We start from the raw sequence: 14,236 nt of genomic DNA, 5'->3' as shown, positions 1-14,236 counted from the left end.
ACATCAGTGGTCTGGGTTGTTTAGAAATCCAAGTGAAGGAGAGGAGAGTTCCATTTGTAGATAGCCAAGGAATGAGTCCCTTGAATGTCTTTTTTTCTTTGCAGTTCTTGCTGGAGAACAGCTGAATTGTAGCAAGTTGGGATGGAAGTGGTAGATTGTAATAAGAAATATTTGGTTCTTATTTTACCCTGTGGCAACCAAGTACAGGTTTATTCATAGGGTGGTGAGGTAGACATGGAAATACGCTGCTCAGACCCCTCTTCAAGAAAGAATTCATTGTCCAGATGAGGTGTGTGGTTCACTGGCATCCTCCAGATGTTAGGCTAGGGTTTGCCTCAGCTTTCTGGTTGAGATTATGCTATTATTAGTACAAGCTCTGCCAGTGACTGAGAGAGGTGCAGGTAGAAGTGTCCAGTCACTTTTATTCAACATGGGAATCCTTTAATGAGCTGGCAGAGACTGTAAGGTCGCCACCATGTTCTGATGGGTCCTCCTGTCCTACTTCTTCCTCTTTCTTTTCATAGGTGTTACTTCCCCCAAAACCTTTGCATGCCTTATTCTGTTTCAGCATCTGTTTCCCAGAGAACCCCATGAGCAGCAAAAGGTAAGGCAGGAAGGGACGCAAGATCACGCGCTGTCTAGGGATGGTCTTAAAGGCCGCCTCTTCACATAATCTAAGATCGTAGCAAAAATTCAGCTTGTTCAAAACTAAAGCCACTGAGAAAGCTATCTGGATCTAGAAACTACTATCGCTGATGACTGCTATGCTCAGAGCCATCTGCCGCGTGGTCTACACGCCTGAGCTTAGGCATCAGGCTTTTGGCTCCTATTGAAGGTCTGTGAGAATCTCTTATTCACTCGTCATAAGGACGTTGTTGAGGACATTTTCCTGATGTATTATCAAAGTCCTGTATATAAAGCTCCACAGAATCACTGTTCCTGATCAGGAAACATCTTGCCGTACGTTTCCCTCAAGGCTCAAAAGAATCATATCTGATGAGTTTCGCCCTTAGTTTTGGCCCCCAGCAAGCACACAATGGAATATGCTCAGCTGCAGTAACTGTGTAGTACCTCAAAACCTAATTTTTCTTTGTCTCTGTAGTTACGATTTGACATGTTCCATGATCCTCATATTTTACTGTGTATTTTTCATTATATTGGGTATGCTGTTACATGTATAAGCAGTGAATGCAGCATGAGTCTTGGAGCCTCACTGCAGGGTTTTGAGTGCTGGCTCTGCCATATGATAGCTGTGCAATCTGGGGCATGTCACTAAGCACCATGAAAATCAGGTTCTTCTAAAAATCTTATAATAAGAGTAACTGACTTATAAGACTATTGTGAAGGTTAAATGAGATAATGCATGTAAAGTGCTTAGTAAAATGCTTGGCAAATAAAACCTCGGTGCATCTTATTGGTGAAGAGGCAATGAATAGAATTGAACGACTCTACAGAGAGCTGCATGGATTAGGAATGAGAGGGAGTGTTTTGCCATAAATCTTGAGCTCCCAGCCAGTTTGCTGGAAGATAGCTTTCCAAAAAAAATGGATAAATAAGAGGTTGAGGATTTTTTAAAAATAGATCTACCATAAAGACTGGTAATTTTATTTGCTCTAAGGCATGGTAATTAATTTAATACATTGGACATCCACTAAGAAGACAGTGGTGATTAAATTAACGGATTGACTGACAAGGTAAATAGAACCAAGCCAATACTTGAGAGAACAATTGTTGAGAAACACTTCAAAAGCAACAAGAGCCAAGTTGTAGGGCTGTCCCTGGCCAATTGGCAATCTAAGCATCAAAATAAACGATGAGAATCATCAAATTATAACTCATTGAATAAAAATGCGAATCCATGAGTCCATACTGATATAAGTCAATAAGTCAGGGGGAGAAAGGAAAGCTCCTCCTTATAGCAGAAAGCCAACTAATGAACGCAGAAGCGATGATTGAAATAGAAAATCATCATTTGGAAAACTTCACAGATGATTCAGGCAAAAATCTGCCCTGGATGCTAAGAGTTGTAAGTGAAAGTTTGAGGAATAACAGGATAGTTATACAGTCTTAAGGTACTTGTTAATTGCCAAGGGAAAAGTAGTATCTTTACATTGGAGAAATAATACAACAACATCACCGCTTATGAGACAAACTGATATTCTGTGCCTTCTGATATTATATACTAAGAGGAATGGAAGCGTCGTTCCTGTGGCATACCTCTCAAAAGTGTATAACCTAAATCTAATCAGGAGGAAACACCACTCAAATCCAAATTGAGGGACATTCACAAAATACCTAACCTGTACTATTTAACTAACCTGTACTATTTGTGTTGACGGCATAAATCACAAAGACTCAGGAACTATTCCAGATTAAAGAAGACTAAAGATACATGACAACTGACTGGGATACAAGACCCAGGATTTTCTTTTGCCATAAAGGATGTTCTTAGGACAATTGGTGAAATTTAAGTCAAGTTTGTAGATTACATAGTAGTACATATTTAGATGGATGGACAGATGGATAGACAGAGAGATATAGCTGGACAGATAGATAGACAGAAGGAATTGATAAAGCAAATGCGGAAAAATGTTAACATTTGAGGACTATGAATACAGGGTACATGGAAATATTTTGTACTATTTTTGAAGATTTTCTATAATCCTGAAATTACATCAAAATAAGAAGCTAGAAATGCAAAATGTGCTGGTTGGAAGGATACGTGATATGGTTGCTCAGCCCATAGGGGCACAGCCTACAGGTTGCAGCATCTGTGAACTTGCACAGCACTGAGGATGTGGGCAACATGCTGAGCAAAGGGTGCTGTTATATTAGGAAGTGAGTTTTATAATTGTTTGGTAAGTTTCTTCTCATTCAGACCAGTATAGGCCCTCCTGGCAAGATCTTGTGCAATGTGTGTGTTCCTTATTTGCACAGAGAAAGACTTGTAGGCAGGCTATCTGTCCCTTAGGGCCTGCGAGACTCTACATCTGTACCCTCTTTGGTGGTAGGGTGGTCTAGGGCCCAGACATATAGATGTTATTAAAAAACAAACAAGCAATCACACGAGCTAACAGATACAGTGCTTACCATGTGTTGGGCATTGCTTTAAGCACTTTGTAGATAAGAACTAACTTAATCCTCACCACAATCCTATGAAGTGGTTGCTATTATTATAACCCTCATTTTATAGGTGACGAAACTGAGGCACAGACAGGGTCAGTAACTCACTCAACTGTTAGTGTGTAGAGGAGCCAGAATTCAAAACCAGGCAGGGTAGTTCCAGAGTCTAGGCTCTCTCTTCACCACCCCCTACCATTCTGCCTCTTGAGGGCCTCTGAGCAATGAAATGATTCTTTCCAAATGTTCTTGTAAAGCAAGCTGAGGTGTCCAAGTTCAGAGTTATCTAGAAGAGTCTGAGCTGCAGTATAATGCATTGGGACAGAAGTGAGTTGTCTGTGTTGAGTGGGGAAGGGAGCAAAAGCTCAGAGGAGATGTCAGAAGGTAGGAACAAACAGGCAAAACAGAGAAGCAGAACCAAATGGCAGGGTCAGAAGAAAGCTGGAGGGTTTTGGTCAAGGTCAGTTCGCTAGAAGAGCAGAGCGAGAGGAAGCAATGCCCAACCAAGTGGGTGACTGATTAAGGCAGAAACTGAAGGATCAGCCTGGGAACAAGAAAGTTGGCTGGGCTTCAGAGCTAGTACGCACTTACAGGACACTGCATTTATTTCCTCGGGAAAGGTTTGCTTGTTTCGGTGTGTCTTATAAGGTCTGGCTCCATCTTTCCGGGCAACAGTCACATTTCCCAAGAAATAGCTCTCTGAGTCTGATCCTTGTCACCAAGCAGGGTGGGGACAAATATTGGCTGACTACATTTGTCCCAGGCATTGTGCTAGGCATTTAACATACATTATCTTATTTAATGTAGTGTTCTGTATGAGTGTATCTGAGCTGAACTCTCTACTGTGCACATAAATGGAATTAGTGACCATTCAGAGCATGCACTCGGCTTTTGGTTCAGTGAAATTTGGAGTGTAAATTGGACTTTTATGTAATTCTAATTGAATAGAGTAATTCTAATTAGATGAAACGACTCACTCTAAGGTACAGCACACCTACAGATACTCAGAAAAATCACAGAAGCTTAGAAGAAGCAGGAACACTGTTATTGAACCACCATAGAGACTTCTGCATATGAGAAGAAGGGTCAACCGCAGCAAACAAGGAAGTCCAGGTCAGGTATAATTACATACAGAATCTCTTTCTATCACCGTGACTGTCCCAAGAAAGGCGATAATATAATTTCTGCATCTTGTGGTCATTATGAGGATTAAATTAAGTACAGCATATAAAGCATGTGCCTCAGTGCCAGCCACAAAAGAGGCCCTGGATGCATGGGACCTGCTCTGCTCATTTCCTCAAGGGAGACATGAAGCCAGGAGAATTTAAGTAATGCGTTGAAAGGCTCAGAAATGATAATGATAAGCCAAGATTTAAATCCAGATCTCCATACTCCATCACCTGTTTTTGTAGTTTTCAAATTAAGAACGGCTTTTTAAATGTTTTAATGGTTGAAAAAAATCAAAAGAAAAATATTTTATGGCTCATGAAAATTATGTGAAATTCAAATTTCAGTATCCAAGAATCAAGTCTTACGGGAACACAGCCATGCCCATTCACTCCCATATTGCCCACAGCTGCTTTCTTGCTACAACGGCAGAGTTGTGTGGCTGCGACAGAGATCATAGGGCCCAAAAAGATTAAAATGTTTGCTATCTGGCTCTTTACAGAAAAATATGTCTGATCCTACCTCTAGACCTTAAACCCTGATCTTCCCATTATGTCCAAGTACTGGTGGATCCAGATTGCTTGTGACTTTGCCAAATCTGGCATTCTTGGAGAATTATTAAATTGCCACGCAGGTTGCATTCAAGGGCTCCCTGCTGGCTTACACAGGAGAGTTTTGAAGGTACCAGATGGGAACAGATTCCTCTCTTTCATCTTTGCAAAAATCCAGTCTCGCTCTGTTTCATGTTCAAAAGGATTTGATTAATTAGGACATGAAGGGGGAAAAGAACAATTCATGCCGTTGTGTTGCGCTGAGCTGGCAGTCCGAGGTGCTGTAGTTCCAGCTCCTCCTCCGCACGCTGACGGGCTCCCTGAAGGCCCAGCCCTGCCTCATGGAGGCTCTGCAGTTGGAGGTTGAAGCAAGAGCTTTAGAATCAGGGCCCTGTGTTTGTATTGTAGTTCTCCACTTGCTAACTGTATGACTTTGGGCTGGTTATGAACCTCTCTCAGTCTCGGCTTCCACAGGTCTAAAATGGGAGTAATGAGAGTACCTCTAGTTCAGGTAATTTGGAGGATTAAATGAGAAATATATGTAACGATATTTTTGCTGTTCATTTTGCAAAGAGTTGGCTCAGTGAGCATTCAGTAAATAGTTGCTATTATTATTCGTTTCTGCCTACTTGTCAGCAGGCAAGTTCGAACTAAGTCTCTGATCCAAGTTAAAATGCCCTGGAAGGTGTTTTTAAAGCATTTTTTTTTAAAGTAATACAAGCACACAAAAGTTGTACAAGTAATAAAAATAAGTGTCTCGCAAAACGATGTGTCCTGGAATGGTCAAGGCAGTAATATAGCATAAAAGCTTTTAACTGGAAATTACCCAAATGCCCGTAACTAGTAGAATAGAGAAATCAATTGTAGATCTGTAGAGTAGAGAGAGAACCGTATACAACAACATGCAATAATGTTGATGAATCTCTTGAACAGAATGCCGAGCAAAAGGAGCTAGACACAAATAGCATACACACTATAAGATTCCATGTAGATAAAGTATAAAATAAGATGAAACTCATCTTTGCCTCAGGGATTACCATTGGAGGTGAGGGGTAATGATGGAAGTCAGTGGAGGGGGCTCGAGGGCAGCTGGTAATGCTCTGTTTCTTGATTTGGGTGCTGGTTGCACAGGGTATTCAGTTTGTGAATAGTCATCAGCTGATGCTTATAATGTGCGCACAGGATTAATCCTCATAAAAAATAATAAAATAAAAATAGTAAAAATTAGCAATCAGAATGGCACCCTTCTCCTACTTTTTATCTCAGTCACTCAGTCCCTTCCCCCAAAGCAGCCACTATTCCTAGCATTAAACAGAATATCCAGAGACGGCTACTGAATGCACAAGAACATGTCTGCTTGTATATATTGTGTGTATTTATTTTCTTCTAATTATGTCCTGAGAGCAAGTTTTTGTTTTATTTTATAAAGTCTATTTTTTTAGAGACGTTTTAGATTTCCACAAAATTGAGCGGAAAGTACGGTGAGTTCCCAAATGCTCCCAGCCCTCGCACGAGTGGAGTCACCCCATTATCAACATCTGGCGCCAAATTGGTGCATTCGTTTCAGTTGATGAACCTACTGACTCATCGTAATCATCCAAAGTCCACAGTGTACATAAGGGCTCACTCTTGGCTCTGTACATCCTAGGGGTTTGGACAAATGTATAAGAACATGTACCCACCATTTTAGTGCCACACAGAGTATTTTCACCGCCCTGAAGATCCTCTGTCTGAGAACAAGTTTTTTTGTTTTGTTTTCTTTTAAAGATTAGCACCTAAGCTAACAACTGTTGCCAATCTTCATCTTTTTGTTTTTCCTGTTTTTTCTCCCCAAATCCCCCCAGTACATAGTTGCATATTTTTTTTGTTGTGGGTCCTTCTAGTTGTGGCATGTGGGATACTGCCTCAATGTGACCTGACGATCAGTGCCATGCCGGCACCCAGTATCCCAACTAGCGAAACCCTGGGCCACCAAAGCAGAGCTTGCGAACTTAACCACTCGGCTGTGAGGTTGGCCCCCAAGAGCAAATTTTGATGTACTTAATCCTATATCCAGTTGGCCACCTACTACAAAGGTAGACCTCAGAAGACGGTCAGGGAAAGCAGAGGAAACGGGAAGGAGCTCCAGTGCTGGTGACCCTCTTGGAACTGCCAAACTTTCTGCACATGTTCGTTGAACTGTCAAAGTGAATTTGGCGGCTTCAAGATGGCTGGGCCTTCTTCCCAGTGTTGAACTGGGACCCAGATAAAGTAACGAAATGCCTTCTTTGTTTTTGAAACTCTAGGTATCCTTTGGGCAGACTTCTGGTCGTGATGAGTACTCAACTGTGTTTGTGATTCAGGCTAACATCATCTTCCCCGTGAAACCATTTTCCTCATTCTGAAGCTAGAGCAATATCGGACAACAGGATGGAATATTTGAAACCAGGACCACCATGAAACACCTGGGAAGACATCCTTGTATTTCTGAAGTTTTATTCCATCTTATCCTTCTAGCTAGTGACTTTCTCCTGAACCTTTGGCAGCATCAACAACCCCAAATGCTATCCATTCTCTAAGACCCAATGCAAGTTCCATCCCCTCCATACAGTTCCCACTATGTTTCCCTGAAGGACCCTGATTTACATCACTTCATTTAGCACTTCTTTAAATGATCATCAGTCAATAACTGTTGATTGCTGTCCACCAGGCTTCAGGTACCATGCCATGTGCTGGGAATATAAGGAAGAAAACTCCATTCCTGTTCTCAACTTGCTCATATTCTAGAGTCAAAGGGAGGCATGCAAGATAACTAAACGCAGCATTGCATGATATCTGTACAAAGGATGTGGTGACTGATCAAATCTGCTGGAGTAGGAACCAAGAGGACAAGCCAGGCTGCACGGAGGTGCCCCTTGAGCTCTGTACCTTGAAGAATGAGCAGGGCTTTGCTAGACAGATCAGAGTGAGAGAAGGGTGTCCAGGTATAGAGAGCAGCACGAGTCAGGCATGAAAGTACGACATAGCACATATTGTCACATCATTTAATATACATTTAATTTACTAGTTTTTCCAACTAGATTGTGAGAGACTCATGGATAAGACTTGCAACTCAAGCTTCTCTCTACTCCCCAATCCCCCGAATACCTAGTGAAATTCTGGACACTAATATCAGATAAAAACAAAAGATTAAGGACAAACACAGGAAGAGTCTTCTTCAAGCCTTAAGGGAGTGCTGAATTTTAAATATTCAACTGATCTCCATTTTTAAGATGTGAACTTCCCATCAGACTCGGAATATAAAAGAAACCTTCTAAGGAGGTGAAATTGGACTTTAATTGGAGTAGTTGTCATAATCACGGCCCATCTGTGATTAGCAGCCAGTCTCCTCTGGACTTTCTGGCCTATTCAGTGCCCCACCCCTGGTCTGCGAGGCTTGGCTCTCAGGCTCTCAGGAGGATATGAATTATTTTGAGTGTAATTGGGTCTTGCCTGTGACATGGGCACTATCTGAAGCCATTGTTTGGCACTTAATTGCTCTGTGACCTTGTGCAACTTTCTTAGACATCTTGGGTCTTAGTTATGACCTTACAAAATTGAGATAAGTATACTTTGCCAAGATTAAATGTCAAAAGAGTTTGGAACATAACAGGCTCTCAATAATGCAAGCTTTCCTTCCTTTTTTCTCCTCAGTTCACTTTCTACCCCCTTCTCTCTTTCCTTGGAAGGTTTAGGAAGAAATTTTGGGAAGAGAGAGCCTAGGGGACAGAGAATGAAGAGATTCTGAGCAGCTGATGGAGACCTTGAGAGAGATAAAAGGATGAATAGAGAGGAATTTTAAGACATTTTGCTGTGTTTCGCGCAATTTATTACCACTGATAAATGCCATTGCTTCTGAGAGAGTTCCTTTAGACTGAAGTTGGATGTTTCTTTCGAGTACAACTTCAGGCTGAGACTGGCCAGAAGGCGGCTCAGCTTTGTTGGGGTTGCACACTTTGCAGAGAAGGTATAAGACGTTATTTATCTGGAAGAAGAGAAAATTCAAGGTCACTCTCTAATGTGTGCTTGTCATACATTCCCTTAAGGGCTGTCATCTGGGAGAAGCATTGGCCATCAGACTAGTATGTGGCTGGCCTCAGGGCCTTTTCTCAGTAATGTCTTGGAGCTTCCAAGTTGCTCGCGCTAGGGGGAGTTGATTATCTCCTTTACTGGAGGAGATTATGGGAAGATCCTCAGACTGTTTGTCAGGGATTCAGGCATTGTGGGGAGATGGATGCAATAACCCAAGCCGTGTCTCCCAGACCTGTGTCTAGGATTCTATAGTGACTCACTGGGATCCTTCCTTGTGTCACCCACCCCCTCCCCAGCAGGAGATTCCCAATACTCCAGTTGACTTCCTCCTATGTGTTCTCGCCCCACTTCAGCCACCAAAACCAAAGAGCTCTCTGTTGCAAACAATTGACAGACTAATTCTCCAGGGCTGATGGCTAAAGCCACTTATTCTCTCAACAGCATTTTCATTTTAATGGGGGCATTAAACCTTGGCCCAGAAGGGACTCTCTAATGGAGGGGTTCCAGGCAGTGTGGAATGCAGAGAGAAACAGAATGGGCTGGCAGCTTGCCCAAGGTCACACAGCAAAGCTGTGGCAAAGCTGTGAATAAAACCCAACTGCCTCATTCCCCATCTCACCCTGTTGCCCCAGCCTGAGGCTGCCTCTTGTTCCATCACAATGGGGACTTCTCGCCCCATTCTTGAGCAGTGTCAGAACCGTGACCCCGTCTGAGTATGAAGAGGCTGCGATGCGAGACCTAAACAGTCCTCCCTTGCTGCCAGCACTTAGCATGAAGAATAGTGGCATCAAGGAGCCTTGATCAATAGAGATTATGCAAATACCTAGAGCAATAACATTCCCTTCCATTACCAAGCTAAAAGTACCAGTAAAGAGCATGCCGGATTCTGACAGTTTTATTTTTCCCTGTTTGTCAGACTGAAATCAGGGTCTGACTGATGCTCATATGAAAGTATAAAAGGTACATGACTGACAGAGGCCCAATTCCTTTTTCTCTGAATTAGAGGCCCTTGCTCCATGAGCTGGCAAGAGCCCCGGCTGGGTGCACATCAATTATGTTCTCTGGCTGAGAGCCTTGCTGAGCAGAACCAGGCAGTAAACATGCCTAGAGCCACGACGAGCCTCATTTGTGATGGGGTCCCCATAGTAAGAAAGCAGCGAGGCGGCCGTGCCCAGATCCCTTCCCTCCATCCCCTCTTCACCTCCTCCCACCTGTCACGGCAGCTGAGGGACCCTAGAATGTGAGCATTCATTACATTTTTGTTTGTAGTTGTAGAAGAAAAATAACATTCTTCATCTTCTAAACAGAAATTAATTGCTAGTATGAACTCCTACTCTGCTGGATGTCAAAAGCTTAATTGCAGTCAATTAAGTGTTTGCTCTTCCCGTGTCTCTGTATTCCTCTTAAAGTTCTAGAAAGTTTACATAGTATCAAGTTGTCTATGTGGGTGCATGTGCACGTGCATGTACTTGTGTGTGTATGTGTGCATGCGTGTGTGGGGTTTCTGGTCCTTGGTGTCATCTCTTATCCTCATTGGCATCTACTGAGATGTCCTGCACCCTGTCTTGCCTTTGGTTGTCAGCGGATCAAAGTGGTGCCGCCCTTGTTCTAATTGCAGGTCCCCATTAAGGCCACCAGCTCTTGTTCTTGGTTGCTCAGAATACATTCTCTGCTCCTGCACCAGGACGCAGGGTGCACAGACTGTATGTGGCTGTTTCAGTTCTCTGCCTAGACATCCATGTAGACATTTCATCTCACTTTCAGTACTGGGTGGAGGGGGAACCCAGTGCCTTCCACTCTGTGGACTATCTCTTGAGAAACTGGGTCACAGATCCCCCGCTCTTGAATTTCTCTAACTTGTATCTTCCCTCCCATATCCCCCTCAACGTTTGCCCTGGAGCAGCTCAGGCTCAAGATCTCCTTCTCAGCAAAGCCCTGACAGCTGAGCTGTCTCCTGCGCGCGCTTTCCTCACCCTTGGCCGTTCCTGAATCCAGGTAGCCTGGCTTTTCATCTCTCTCTCTCTCTCTTTCTTTTTCTTTTTCTTTTTCTTTTGTATGCTTGAGGAAGATTAGCCCTGAGCTAACATTTGTGCCAATACTTCCGTATTTTTTTTTCAGTATGTGGGACATCTCCACAGTGTGGTTAGTGAGTGGAGTAGGTCCGTGCCTGGGATCTGAACCTGCGAACCTGGGCTGCCAAAGCAGAACCCGTGGAACTTGAACCACTTAGCCAGGGGACTGGGCCCTGGTTTTTCATCTTTTCTTCCAAAGCACTTGAACTGAAAAGCTAAGAAGTAGACTATTTTGTTTTCATGTTCTTTCAATAAACCTTCATTGTGGCGGTAAAAACCTCATGATACAGTCTTCCAAATAGCAGATTATGTAGTGACAGAAATTCTAAAGAGGGGAGGGAGAAAAACACATTGTTTAAGAAGCAAAAACCTTATATCGTTACATTAGACATGCTGTTTTTATTGCTTGCAGTCTTTCTCAACCAGAGTTTCAGAGAAAATTAAGCCCTATGGAAAATAATTGGTGTTTTAATTTTCTCAATATTCCCAAGGTTGGCACTTTCCCAAAGGTCCCAAGGGCAATTTCCAAGGGTAATTCTGGATGCATAGGAGATAAATAATTCATTAAATCAATGGATGCTTTAGGGAAGTGATTCTCAAAGTGGGGTCTGAGGACCCCTAAGAGTCCCTGAGACCTTCGTTCTACCAGGTCAAAATTACTTTCATAATAATACTAAGATTTTATTTGCCTTTTTTACTTCCATTCTCTCATGAGTGTACTATGGCCTTTGGAAAACTCCTCTGTGCAAACATAAACATCTATGTATACACAGGAATCAGATATGCAAAGATTTTATGTATTGGAATTATCAGCTAAACAATATTATATAACATCTAAAAATATATTGAAAGAAATAAAGCAGGGCATTATAAGTTTGATAGAATTAGAAAATTCCTCTCTAATTGACCAGATACATTAAAACAAGAACAAAATAGAGCTTTTAGAAATGAAGGAAAATTATGTGAGAATTAAAATTAGTATCTCAATAAACAAGTTAAACAGTAGACTGGAGCCAGAAGAAAAGAGAATTAAGAAGCTTGGAGATGGGTTTGAAGAAATTACATTGAAGGCAATAGAGAGAGACAAAGAAGGAGATCAAAGAGAAGTTAAGAGACAAAGAGAATCGAATGAGAAAGTCCAACAAAAATCTCACTGGAGTTCCCGAAGGAGAAGATAAAAAGCATGGAAAAGAGGCATTACTCAAAGACATAGTGGCTAGGAATTTCCTATAATCAATGAAGGATGCCAGTCCTCAGATACAGGAAACCTGACAAAGTCCTGGTTTTAAATATCCCATACTAGTTTCAGACAATGCCACAGCTTTAGGATGAGGAAATAGCTTCACGGAGATAATGGCTGTTTTGAATCACAAACCAAATGGAGTGTTCATCATGAACAGAAGGTCTTGGGGATCAGGGCTTCTTAATGTGACACCTAGAGTTCCAACACAAAGATGTCATGGGGAGACTTTATCTGAGTTCAAGGCCAACGCTAGGAAGAAGACCTGGCCATCTAATTCGCTTTGACAGTTCAACAAACATTTGTTGGACCCCTGTCAGGTGCCAGGATCAGGGCTTCTTTCCAAGTCCTCTGCTCTCCCTGTTCCTCTTATCCTGAGGTCTACTGCCCTCCTTGTAGCAGGTGGTCAAACTGGATGCGGGGCTAGACACACAAATACTGGCTCTAAGAAAGAAAAAAAGGAAGCACCTAAAACATAAAAACAGAAAATGTTAGAATAAAAAAAGGACATATCAGGCAAATATTAACTAAAAGAAAGATGCTATAGCTACATCAATATAAGATAAAACCTCTTTAAAGCTAAAAGCACTGCTAGAGGTAAAGAAAGTTACTGAACATTGATTAAAAGTCTAATTCACCAGGAAACTGCAGCAATTTTAAACCTGTTAGAATAAATTAAGTAAAAAATTGATAGAACTACAGGGAGAAATAGACAAATCCACCACCATGACTGCAGAGTTTAGCAATCTCTTTTAGTTATTTATAGATCAAGTAGATAAAAAATTCACTAAGGATAGAGGAGATTTGAATGACACAGTGAGCAACCTTGACCTGATGTAAATATATAACTAATACTTCTTAAATCTAGAGAACTCATATTTTCAAAGGCACATGGCATGTTGTAAAATTATTATGTTTTAGGCCTTCTGTCAAGTTTTAGCCAATTTTAAAATATCTAAAACATACAAGAAATTAAGCTAGAAAACAATGAGAAAGATATAACTAGACAAGCCTGGTACTTTTGAAAATTAAAAAACACACATAACAATCTGTCAAAAAAGAAATCATAGCAGAAATTATAGATTAATTAATCATAATGAGATGCTAATGAAAATAATACTTACCTGAACTTGCGAGACGTAATTAAAGTGTCTTTGAGAAATACTTATGCTTTCTAAATGTTTATATTAGAAAAGAAGAAAGTGTGAAAATAAATTATCCAAGAGTCTACCTTAAGAAAAAGGTGAGGTGATGTTACCAAAAATGTCAGAGGAGGGTACTCCAGGGTTCCAGCCTCCAGCAACTAATAAGCCAGCAAAAACTGCCAGGATCGACTTTGACAGAAGTCTGGAATATAGTAAAATACTTACGACAACTAGGGGAAAGATAACACAGAAAGAAGTTGCTGCATTGTGGTAAGAGTGCTATGGCCTTTTAAATTGCCTGCTTGCCACCCCCTACTCTCCAGATCAGTAGTGGTCGTGAAAACACTGCACCCCTGATGCAGGTTGCTTGTGCCACAGCGAACAATACAACCCTTATTTTCAAAGAGCTGTGGTGGTTTGTTTTGACCTGTCTGGCAGCCACCTCAAGGACTGGTACAAAGCGTGCCTTTATTTCATCTGACTCAGCACATTCCCAGCACCGAAGAGTCTCCCATGTGGCACTTGCTGAAACCATTTAAAGGCAAAGGTGTTGAACACAGTAGCACGGAGCAAGGGAAAATGGTAGGGACAAGCAAGAGACAGATCAAAAAGTCTTGATAAGGATGAGGTTGGGAAAGAAGATATGTGGTGGAATAAGGGCTTTTAAAAGTACCTATGTATACAGGTGAATCAAGAAGTTCATGTATGTACTCAGGGCTGGACGAATTCTCAGGAAAGTCCTTAGAAGATCCTAAGCTTTCACTTCAGGGAGTCTCATTGGGAGAGGAGACAGAAAGAGAAAGGGATAGAAAGAATATTTGAAGAAATAATAGCCAAAACCTTCCCAAATTTGAAGACATGACTCTATAGATGTAGAAAGTCCAATGAACT

The 14,236-nt window shown here is 41.7% G+C and overlaps 1 protein-coding gene and 1 long non-coding RNA gene across 2 annotated transcripts in view; both read right to left on the bottom strand.

The window, feature by feature from the left end:
* The window catches only part of NPSR1 (neuropeptide S receptor 1), a 152,750-nt gene that overhangs the window by 61,073 nt on the left and 77,441 nt on the right, over positions 1 to 14,236 (bottom strand). The gene's annotated exons all lie outside the window — the stretch shown is intronic.
* Positions 11,337 to 13,738, bottom strand: LOC138923962 (uncharacterized). The gene is made up of 2 exons (XR_011438342.1): positions 13,325 to 13,738; positions 11,337 to 12,668 (listed from the first exon to the last, which is right to left on the bottom strand). It is a non-coding gene; the product is annotated as an uncharacterized lncRNA (long non-coding RNA).

Source organism: Equus caballus, chromosome 4, assembly GCF_041296265.1.
Source record: "Equus caballus isolate H_3958 breed thoroughbred chromosome 4, TB-T2T, whole genome shotgun sequence".
In the NCBI taxonomy this organism is placed as follows: Eukaryota; Metazoa; Chordata; class Mammalia; order Perissodactyla; family Equidae; genus Equus; species Equus caballus.
This window is presented reverse-complemented; position numbering and strand designations above follow the sequence as displayed.